Genomic DNA, 9,003 nt, shown 5'->3' on the forward strand with positions numbered 1-9,003 from the left:
ACGGTTTAAAAGATATGAATTTTCAAAGTTTATTTGAATTTCTGGAATTATTTGAATTAAGCAAAAAAATGAATTATGACGTCAGCATGAGGTAATGCTGACGTCAGCAGGTCAACAGGTCAGCTGACCAGTCAAACCAGACAGGTGGGTCCAGTGGGACCCACATGTCAGCCTCTGTTAGTCTAACAGTAATTTAAACTAAACTAACAGTCTAATTAGAGGGGTGGGCCCCATATGTCAGTGAGTGATTAGTTAATATAATTATTTTTATTTATAAAATAATTGCTAGACTAATTAACAGAAGGGGGGCCCACATGTCAGTGGCTGGGCCTGCCCAGTCAGCACGTTGACTGGGTTGACCCAGTCAACGGGGCCCACGGGGCCCACTGGCAGTGGCACTGGGGTGGCCCCAGGCCAGCCACGTCGGCGGCCGGCGCCGGAGCGACTCCGACGAGCCCAACGCGGCGGCGCGGCTCAGGAGGGGCGCGGGTTTCGCGCACAGGGGGTCTGCGGGGTCGTGGCTGGGCGCGTTCGACGCGGCTCGGCGCCGCGCGTCCAACGGTGGTGGCCGGAGTGGCTGGAACGGGCGGGGGCGAGCGCTACGAGCTCGCCGGCGGCGAGGTGCTTCGGGCTGGGGCGGGTGTGGCGTTAGAGCGCGCGAGCGGCCGAACTAACTAGCTAGGCGGGTGCGGCACGATGCAGTCGAGCTAACGGGCCTACGCCCATGACCAATTGGTCACCGGAGCCTTGCCGGCGGCGAGCTCCGCGGCGCGGCGTTCGGGCGCGCGTGGGGAAGCAGCTAGGGGGCGCGCGAGAGAGAAAGGACAGGGGAGGAGGGGGGAGAGGGTCACCGCGCGGCACACGGAGGCCGGTGAGAGGCTTAGGAGCAGCAGGTCGGCGCCGGGGAAGAAGGGGGTCGCCGGCGTCCGAAGTTGAAGACGAGCTCGGTGTGCTCGTTGTAGGGGCTCCGGTCTCCAACGGGCTGCACCAGACGAAGCAGCGGGCGACGACGGTCCTTGGAGACAACGTGGGGCGGCGAGGTGGGCACGGTGGCCGTGTGAACGACGGGAACGGCGGCGACCACGTCGGGCGTGGGGAAGGAAAGAGCGGCGCGGATCTGGGGGGGAAAGAGAGAGGCGCAGGGGCCGAGAGGTGAGCGGGGGTGAGTGGGAGAGGGGCCCGAGGAGGCGGGGGGAGCTGGCGCCCTTATCCTCCCCGTCGCCGGCGAGGGGGTGCGGCGGGGACTGCCCCTGTTCCGACCCCGGTCGGGGGAACAGGGAAGGGGGCGAGCGGGAGAGGTGGGCTGGGCCGGGGGTCGGCCCAGTTGGGCTAGGGGTGCTGTGGGGGGGGGCCTTCTCCTTTTTCTTTTTCTTTGTCTGTGTTCTTTTGCATTTTCTTTTTATTTGTTTATTTTCTTTTCTGTTTTATTTCATTTAAAAGTATTTAGGTATTTTATAAAAATGTGTTTTCTCCACCATAATTACCAGTGTATTATCTGGCACCCACCGAACATTTTGGTTTAAATTTTTGAAAACTTTTATTTTCCACTTTAAATTTAATTGAAGTTTGAATTAGGAGTTTGAAAAGAAATGTGTTCCAAATGTGATCAAGCCCTGTTTAGCAACATGCTTAGCTTAATCACAGAGGGTTACTGTAGCATGATTCTCGGGGTGTTACAAATCTCCTCCACTACAAGAAATCTCGTCCCGAGATTTAGGAGGTAGAAGGAAACAGTGCGGGGTATTCTTCGCGCAGACGATCCTCTCATTCCCAAGTGGCCTCATCTTCAGAATGGTGCGACCACTGGACTTTGAGAAACTTGATCGCCTTCTGACGTGTGCGGCGTTCAGCTTGGTCGAGAATGCGGACCGGATGCTCCTTATAGGAGAGGTCTTGCTGCAATTCGAGCACTTCATGATCCACAACTCGGATTGGGTCCTTGAAGCAGCGGCGGAGCTGCGACACATGGAACACATCGTGAACCTGAGAAAGGTTCGGCGGTAGCTCCAGTTGGTATGCCACTTTTCCACGCCTTTCGAGAATAGTGAATGGGCCAATATAGCGAGGAGCTAGTTTGCCCTTGATCCCGAAGCGGTGAGCACCCTTCATAGGTGTGACTCGAAGATAAGCCTTTTCGCCAGGTTGATAGACCATGTCTTTATGATGACGGTCATACTGACTCTTCTGACGTGACTGAGCAGTCTTGAGATTCTCGCGAATAATGCGGACTTGTTCTTCGGCATCTTGGATAATATCCGGACCGAAGAGTGGACGTTCCCCAGTTTCTGACCAGTTCAGAGGGGTTCGGCACTTTCGTCCATATAACACTTCGAAGGGGGCCATCTTCAGACTAGCTTGATAGCTATTATTATAAGAGAACTCAGCATACGGGAGAGATTCCTCCCATTTCTTGCCGAAGGAAATAACGCAAGCTCGAAGCATGTCTTCGAGAACTTGATTGACGCGTTCAACTTGTCCTTGCGATTGAGGATGAAACGCAGTACTGAATGACAGATGAGTTCCCATAGCTTCTTGGAAACTTGCCCAGAATCTTGAAGTGAATAAGCTGCCACGGTCTGAGCTGATAACCAATGGAATACCGTGGAGTGAAACAATCCTGGACATATAGAGCGTTGCCAACTGGCTAGCAGTGATCGTTTCTTTGACTGCCAGAAAATGTGTAACTTTGGAAAGTCGGTCAATGACGACAAGAATAGCATCATTACCTTTCTGTGATTTGGGAAATCCAGTGACGAAGTCCATCTCAACATGGTCCCATTTCCATTCAGGAATAGAGATAGGTTGCAGAGTTCCAGCAGGCCTTTGATGTTCTGCTTTGATACGACGGCAAACGTCACACTCAGCAACATAACGAGCAATGGCTTGCTTCATATTAGACCACCAGAATCTCTGACGGATGTCTTGGTACATCTTTGTACTACCAGGATGGATACACAGAGGCGTATCATGAGCTTCTTTCATAACTTCCTGTGTCATATCCAGGTTTTTCTCTGCACATGGCACCACTAGGCGGCCCTTGAAGTATAAGGTGCCATCTTCAGCAATAGTGAAGAATGAGGGCTTTCCTTCTGCGAGGTAGCGCTTAATCTTGTGGGCTTCAGAGTCATACTTCTGTAGCCTTTTGATGCTGTCCTCGAGATCTGGTTTAGCAACTAGGGTATTGAGGGAACCCTGGGTAACAACGTGGAGGTTCACCTTGCCAAACTCCATAGGAGGGGGAGCGAGTGCACCCGGAGGAACAATATGGAGGTTCAGCTTCCTGAATTCTTCAACAAGCGAGGGCTGAACTTTATGAACCTGGAGGTGGTTGCAGTAAGACTTGCGGCTCAAGGCATCAGCCATTACATTAGCCTTGCCTGGCGTATAGGAAATACCCAAGTCAAAGTTTGCAACAAGCTCCATCCATCTCTGCTGACAGGGGTTCAGATCTGGCTGAGTAAACAGATACTTCAGGCTTTGGTGGTCAGTGAAGATCTCGCAACGATTACCGAGAAGGTAATGTCGCCACTGCTTCAGCGCATGAATGACAGCAGCAAGTTCGAGGTCGTGAACTGGGTAGTTCTCTTCGTGAGGGCGCAATTGTCGAGAGGCATAAGCAATCACTTTGCGGTCTTGCATTAGGACACAGCCTAATCCTTGACGGGAAGCGTCGCAGTAAATGACAAAGTCCTTCTTAGTATCAGGTGGAGCTAGAACTGGAGCAGAAGTCAACTTGTCTTTGAGTGCCTGGAAACTTTCCTGACATTTGTCTGTCCATTGGAACTTGACACCCTTATGCAATAGGTTAGTCAGAGGCCTGGCGATCTTAGAGAAGTTCTCGACGAATCGACGGCAATAGCTGGCGAGACCGAGAAAACTTCTGACTTGCTTAACGTTCTTGGGAGGAGTCCAATCAAGAATAGCCTGAACTCGCTCGGGGTTGACGGCAATACCATCCTTAGAGATGACATGCCCAAGATAGGTTACTTCCGGTAGCCAGAATTCACATTTGGAGAACTTGGCATATAGTTGATGTTCTCGTAGCTTTTCCAGCACAAGTCGAAGATGTTCAGCATGTTCTTCTTCGTTCTTGGAGAATACCAGGATATCATCCAGATAAACCACGACGAACTTGTCGAGGTAATCCATGAATATATAGTTCATCAGACGAGAGAAGGTGGCTGGAGCATTGGTTAAACCGAAAGACATGACGGTGTACTCGTATGAACTATAGCGAGTCACGAAGGCGGTCTTTGGGATATCCTCTTCGTGAACACGGATCTGATGGTAGCCCAACCTCAAGTTGAGCTTAGAGAACACTGACGAACCCGCCAGCTGATCATACAGATCATTGATCCGAGGAAGAGGGTATTTATTCTGAATGGTAGCTTCGTTTATAGGACGGTAGTCTTGAACTAACCGGTTTGTCCCATCCTTCTTCTTGACAAAGAGGGAAGGTGCTCCCCAAGGAGAGCAACTTGGGCGAATGAATCCTTTGCGAAGAGATTTGTCGATTTCCTCCTTAAGCTCAAGGAGTTCATGCGGCGGCATTTTGTAGGGTCGCTTGGCTATAGGAGTGGTGCCTGGTTTCAAGTCGATGATGAATTCGACAGCTCTAGCAGGGGGAATCCCTAGAAGTTCTTCAGGGAAGACGTCGAGGAATTCACGCACGACGGGAATGTTTTCAATGCCCTCGAGTGGTGCAGCGTTCAATGCATTCAATGCATAGAGCCTTGCCTCGGCATTTTGCACCAGATGAGCTTGGTAAGCAACTATTTCATCTGAAGGGTGTAGCAGATGGACGGTCTTAGTGGCGCAAACTATAGAAGCAGTATGCGCTTTCAACCAATCCATACCCAAAATGAGGTCGATGTTAGACGTCTTCAGGATAATGGGAGAGGCATAGAATTCCAGCCCTTCGATTTCCACGGGGACATCGATGCCAACCAAGGAGGTTTGACACTGTCCCACGGGGGTTTTGACCAATACAGAGGTGTTCATCTCCTCACATTTAACGTCGTGCTTGTATGCAAAATCTTCTGACTGAATGAATGCGATGCACCTGTATCGAATAAAACGGATGCTGGTACTGAATTTACGAGGAGTGTACCCATCACAGTAGCAGGCTGGTCTTGAGCTTCGTTGAGATCAACGTGGTTGGCATGAGCACGACCATAAGACTTAGCATTGTTGTTGCGGGGCTGATTGTTACCACGGCCAGTTGCTGGGAGGGCAAGTTGATTCTGATTCTGATGGCAGTCCCTGGCACGGTGACCTGGTTGTCCACACTTGTAGCACAGACCATTATTGGGAGTGGGAACAGGAGCTTGGGATGGTGGAGCTGGAAGTCTTGACTGCCTAGAGGGTGGTGGAGGCAGACGAGGTGCAGCATAGGTCTGCCTTGGGGCAGATGCATTTGGACGGTACATGCTGTTCGGGATCCATATCTTACGCTTCTGTGCGGGCGAGCCCGAAGATGAGCCCGTGTCACGGTTGCGCCTGTGAGAGCTCTGGTATTCCTGCAGACCAGTTTCGACATTGATGGCCTTGTTCACCAAGGTGGCGAAATCAGCAAAGTCATGCACTAGAAGTGCGAGCTTGATGTCAGCTTGAAGGCCATCACGGAACTTCTCCTGTCTGCGTGCATCAGTTGCAATGTCTTCTTCAGCATAGCGGGACAAGTCCAGAAACTCCCGCTGATAAGCTGCGACAGTTTTGTTGCCTTGGGTGAGGTTGCGGAACTCACGCTTCTTCCGGTCCATGACTCCTTGAGGAATGAAGCGGGCACGGAAAGCAGCTTGGAAGTCTGCCCATGTGATGATTGTTCCAGCTGGCAGAGTACGCCTGTGGCTGTCCCACCATTGAGCTGCGGGTCCCTTCAAGAAGAAGGAAGCAAAGGTGACATAGCTGGCAGGGGCTACATCAGTAGACTCCATCTCATAGGTGATGTCACGGAGCCATTCATCAGCATCCAGGGGCTGAGTTGAGCTGCGGTAGATGGTTGGGTTGAGGCGTATGAAATCTTGAAGAGTCACTTGAGCTGGCTGCTGGTTCATATTGGGGCGAGGAAACTGAGCCATCATATTTTCCATGAATTGGCGGTTCAGTTCAAACTGTTGGATCATACCAGCCATGTACTCAGGTGGTGGTGGGGCATCGCCACCACGACCACGACCACCTGGTCTAACCATCCTGCTAATATATAACAGGGGTAGTTCAGCATTGAGAAATTTGCAATGACAAGAATCATTCATGATGAAACATGCATAATGAAAGGAGCACGATAGCTACTACATAGTAGTCGGCATAACTTACAAAAGGGGTCATGCATAGAGTTCAGTACACAGAGTTCAGTGCATAGACTAAAACATCATAGGCGGCACACAGGCTCGCGGCGACTGCAACTAATACTACAAGCAAGCCTACATCAGTCCCAAGAGGTACTGTGGAGGTAATCGTAGCCCGACAGCTGGTAGTGAGGCAACGGATAGCCCTCGACGTTAGTAGACTGGGGGCCGCGGATACTCAGGTGTAGAACCCGACGCTCAGGTGGCAGAAGAGGGCCAAGTGCGGGAGAGTAGCCTCCCACCTCTGGCCAACCGACACCGTGGGGCATCACGGTCCTCGCTGGGTAGATTGCAGTACGTGGTACCTGTCCAGACCGGACAAAGGGGTGCAGCAGCGTCAGAGCTCGGTAAAGGTGCTGACGGGTGGTGTACATCTCGTGGCGAAGAGCTCGGTTAGCTCGATCCAGCCCATCAGCATGCAGAACAAGGTGCTGATGGTAGAAGGGCTCTCGGGTGACCGTGGAGTAGGCAGCAGTATAGTATCCCTCCGCACCAACATCAGATGCGATAGCAATGTGCCTGAAAGGGGAGGTGTCCAACTCCTGATACTCTCCACGAAGACGTGTCAGAGCAGCATAGGCAGCATCGTGGACAGCCATATCGATGGTCACACCAACACCATGTGCGGTGTGCAGCACAGTAGTGGAGTCGTACTCCCGAGAGTAGAGGTGGACGATGGCACGGTACTGCTCCTGGTTAAAGTCCTGTTACTCCTCGTAGACGGTGTACTCAGGGTGCCAGCGATAACCCAGATAGGTCATCATCTCAGCTAGCACCCCAGGTGATCCCGAGGCACCAATGGCCGTCGTGTGACGAACGACCTGCCTCGTGGGTTCCATCTGAAAGCAAAGACGTTTCAAAGGAGTCAAATGACAGTGTGTGAATTGTTCAAAATACTATTCTAAGAAACAACTATGGCTTATCCAACTTTGGGGTGAATGCGGTCACGAGATCCTAGTGTTAAAGTTAGTAAATTCGTTTAACCCGAGTAGAAGAGAGTTCAGAGTCCCAGAGTAAAGGTCGAGGAGTAAAAGATACTAGTACCACCCAATGGCGACGTGGGCCCGTAAGACACACAGCCATGTTAGTAAAAGTTTTGTAATGTCTAGACTCGACTTCGGCCAAGGAGTGTGGAAAGGGGGATTCCTACAGGCAGTCGGCTCTGATACCAACTTGTGACGCCCCCGATTTGACCGTACACTAATCATGCACGCAAATGTGTACAATCAAGGTCAGGGACTCACGGGAAGATATCACAACACAACTCTACAACATAAATAAGTCATACAAGCATCATAATACAAGCCAGGGGCCTCAAGGGCTCGAATACAAGTGCTCGATCACAGACGAGTCAGCGGAAGCAATAATATCTGAGTACAGACATAAGTTAAACAAATTTGCCTTAAGAAGGCTAGCACAAACTGGGGTACAGATCGAACGAGGCGCAGGCCTCCTGCCTGGGATCCTCCTAACTACTCTTGGTCGTCGTCAGCGGCCTGCACGTAGTAGTAGGCACCTCCGGTGTCGTAGGTGTCGTCGTCGACGGTGGCGTCTGGCTCCTGGACTCCAACATCTGGTTGCGACAACCAGATAGATAGGAAAGGGGGAAAGAGGGAGAGAAGCAACCGTGAGTACTCATCCAAAGTACTCGCAAGCAAGGAGCTACACTACATATGCATGGTAGAAGGGCTCTCGGGTGACCGTGGAGTAGGCAGCAGTATAGTATCCCTCCGCACCAACATCAGATGCGATAGCAATGTGCCTGAAAGGGGAGGTGTCCAACTCCTGATACTCTCCACGAAGACGTGTCAGAGCAGCATAGGCAGCATCGTGGACAGCCATATCGATGGTCACACCAACACCATGTGCGGTGTGCAGCACAGTAGTGGAGTCGTACTCCCGAGAGTAGAGGTGGACGATGGCACGGTACTGCTCCTGGTTAAAGTCCTGTTACTCCTCGTAGACGGTGTACTCAGGGTGCCAGCGATAACCCAGATAGGTCATCATCTCAGCTAGCACCGCAGGTGATCCTGAGGCACCAATGGCCGTCGTGTGACGAACGACCTGCCTCGTGGGTTCCATCTGAAAGCAAAGACGTTTCAAAGGAGTCAAATGTCAGTGTGTGAATTGTTCAAAATACTATTCTAAGAAACAACTATGGCTTATCCAACTTTGGGGTGAATGCGGTCACGAGATCCTAGTGTTAAAGTTAGTAAATTCGTTTAACCCGAGTAGAAGAGAGTTCAGAGTCCCAGAGTAAAGGTCGAGGAGTAAAAGATACTAGTACCACCCAATGGCGACGTGGGCCCGTAAGACACACAGCCATGTTAGTAAAAGTTTTGTAATGTCTAGACTCGACTTCGGCCAAGGAGTGTAAAAAGGGGGATTCCTACAGGCAGTCGGCTCTGATACCAACTTGTGACGCCCCCGATTTGACCGTACACTAATCATGCACGCAAATGTGTACAATCAAGGTCAGGGACTCACGGGAAGATATCACAACACAACTCTACAACATAAATAAGTCATACAAGCATCATAATACAAGCCAGGGGCCTCAAGGGCTCGAATACAAGTGCTCGATCACAGACGAGTCAGCGGAAGCAACAATATCTGAGTACAGACATAAGTTAAACAAGTTTGCCTTAAGAAGGCT

Source organism: Aegilops tauschii, chromosome 4 (genome assembly GCF_002575655.3).
Source record: "Aegilops tauschii subsp. strangulata cultivar AL8/78 chromosome 4, Aet v6.0, whole genome shotgun sequence".
NCBI classification, from domain to species: Eukaryota; Viridiplantae; Streptophyta; class Magnoliopsida; order Poales; family Poaceae; genus Aegilops; species Aegilops tauschii.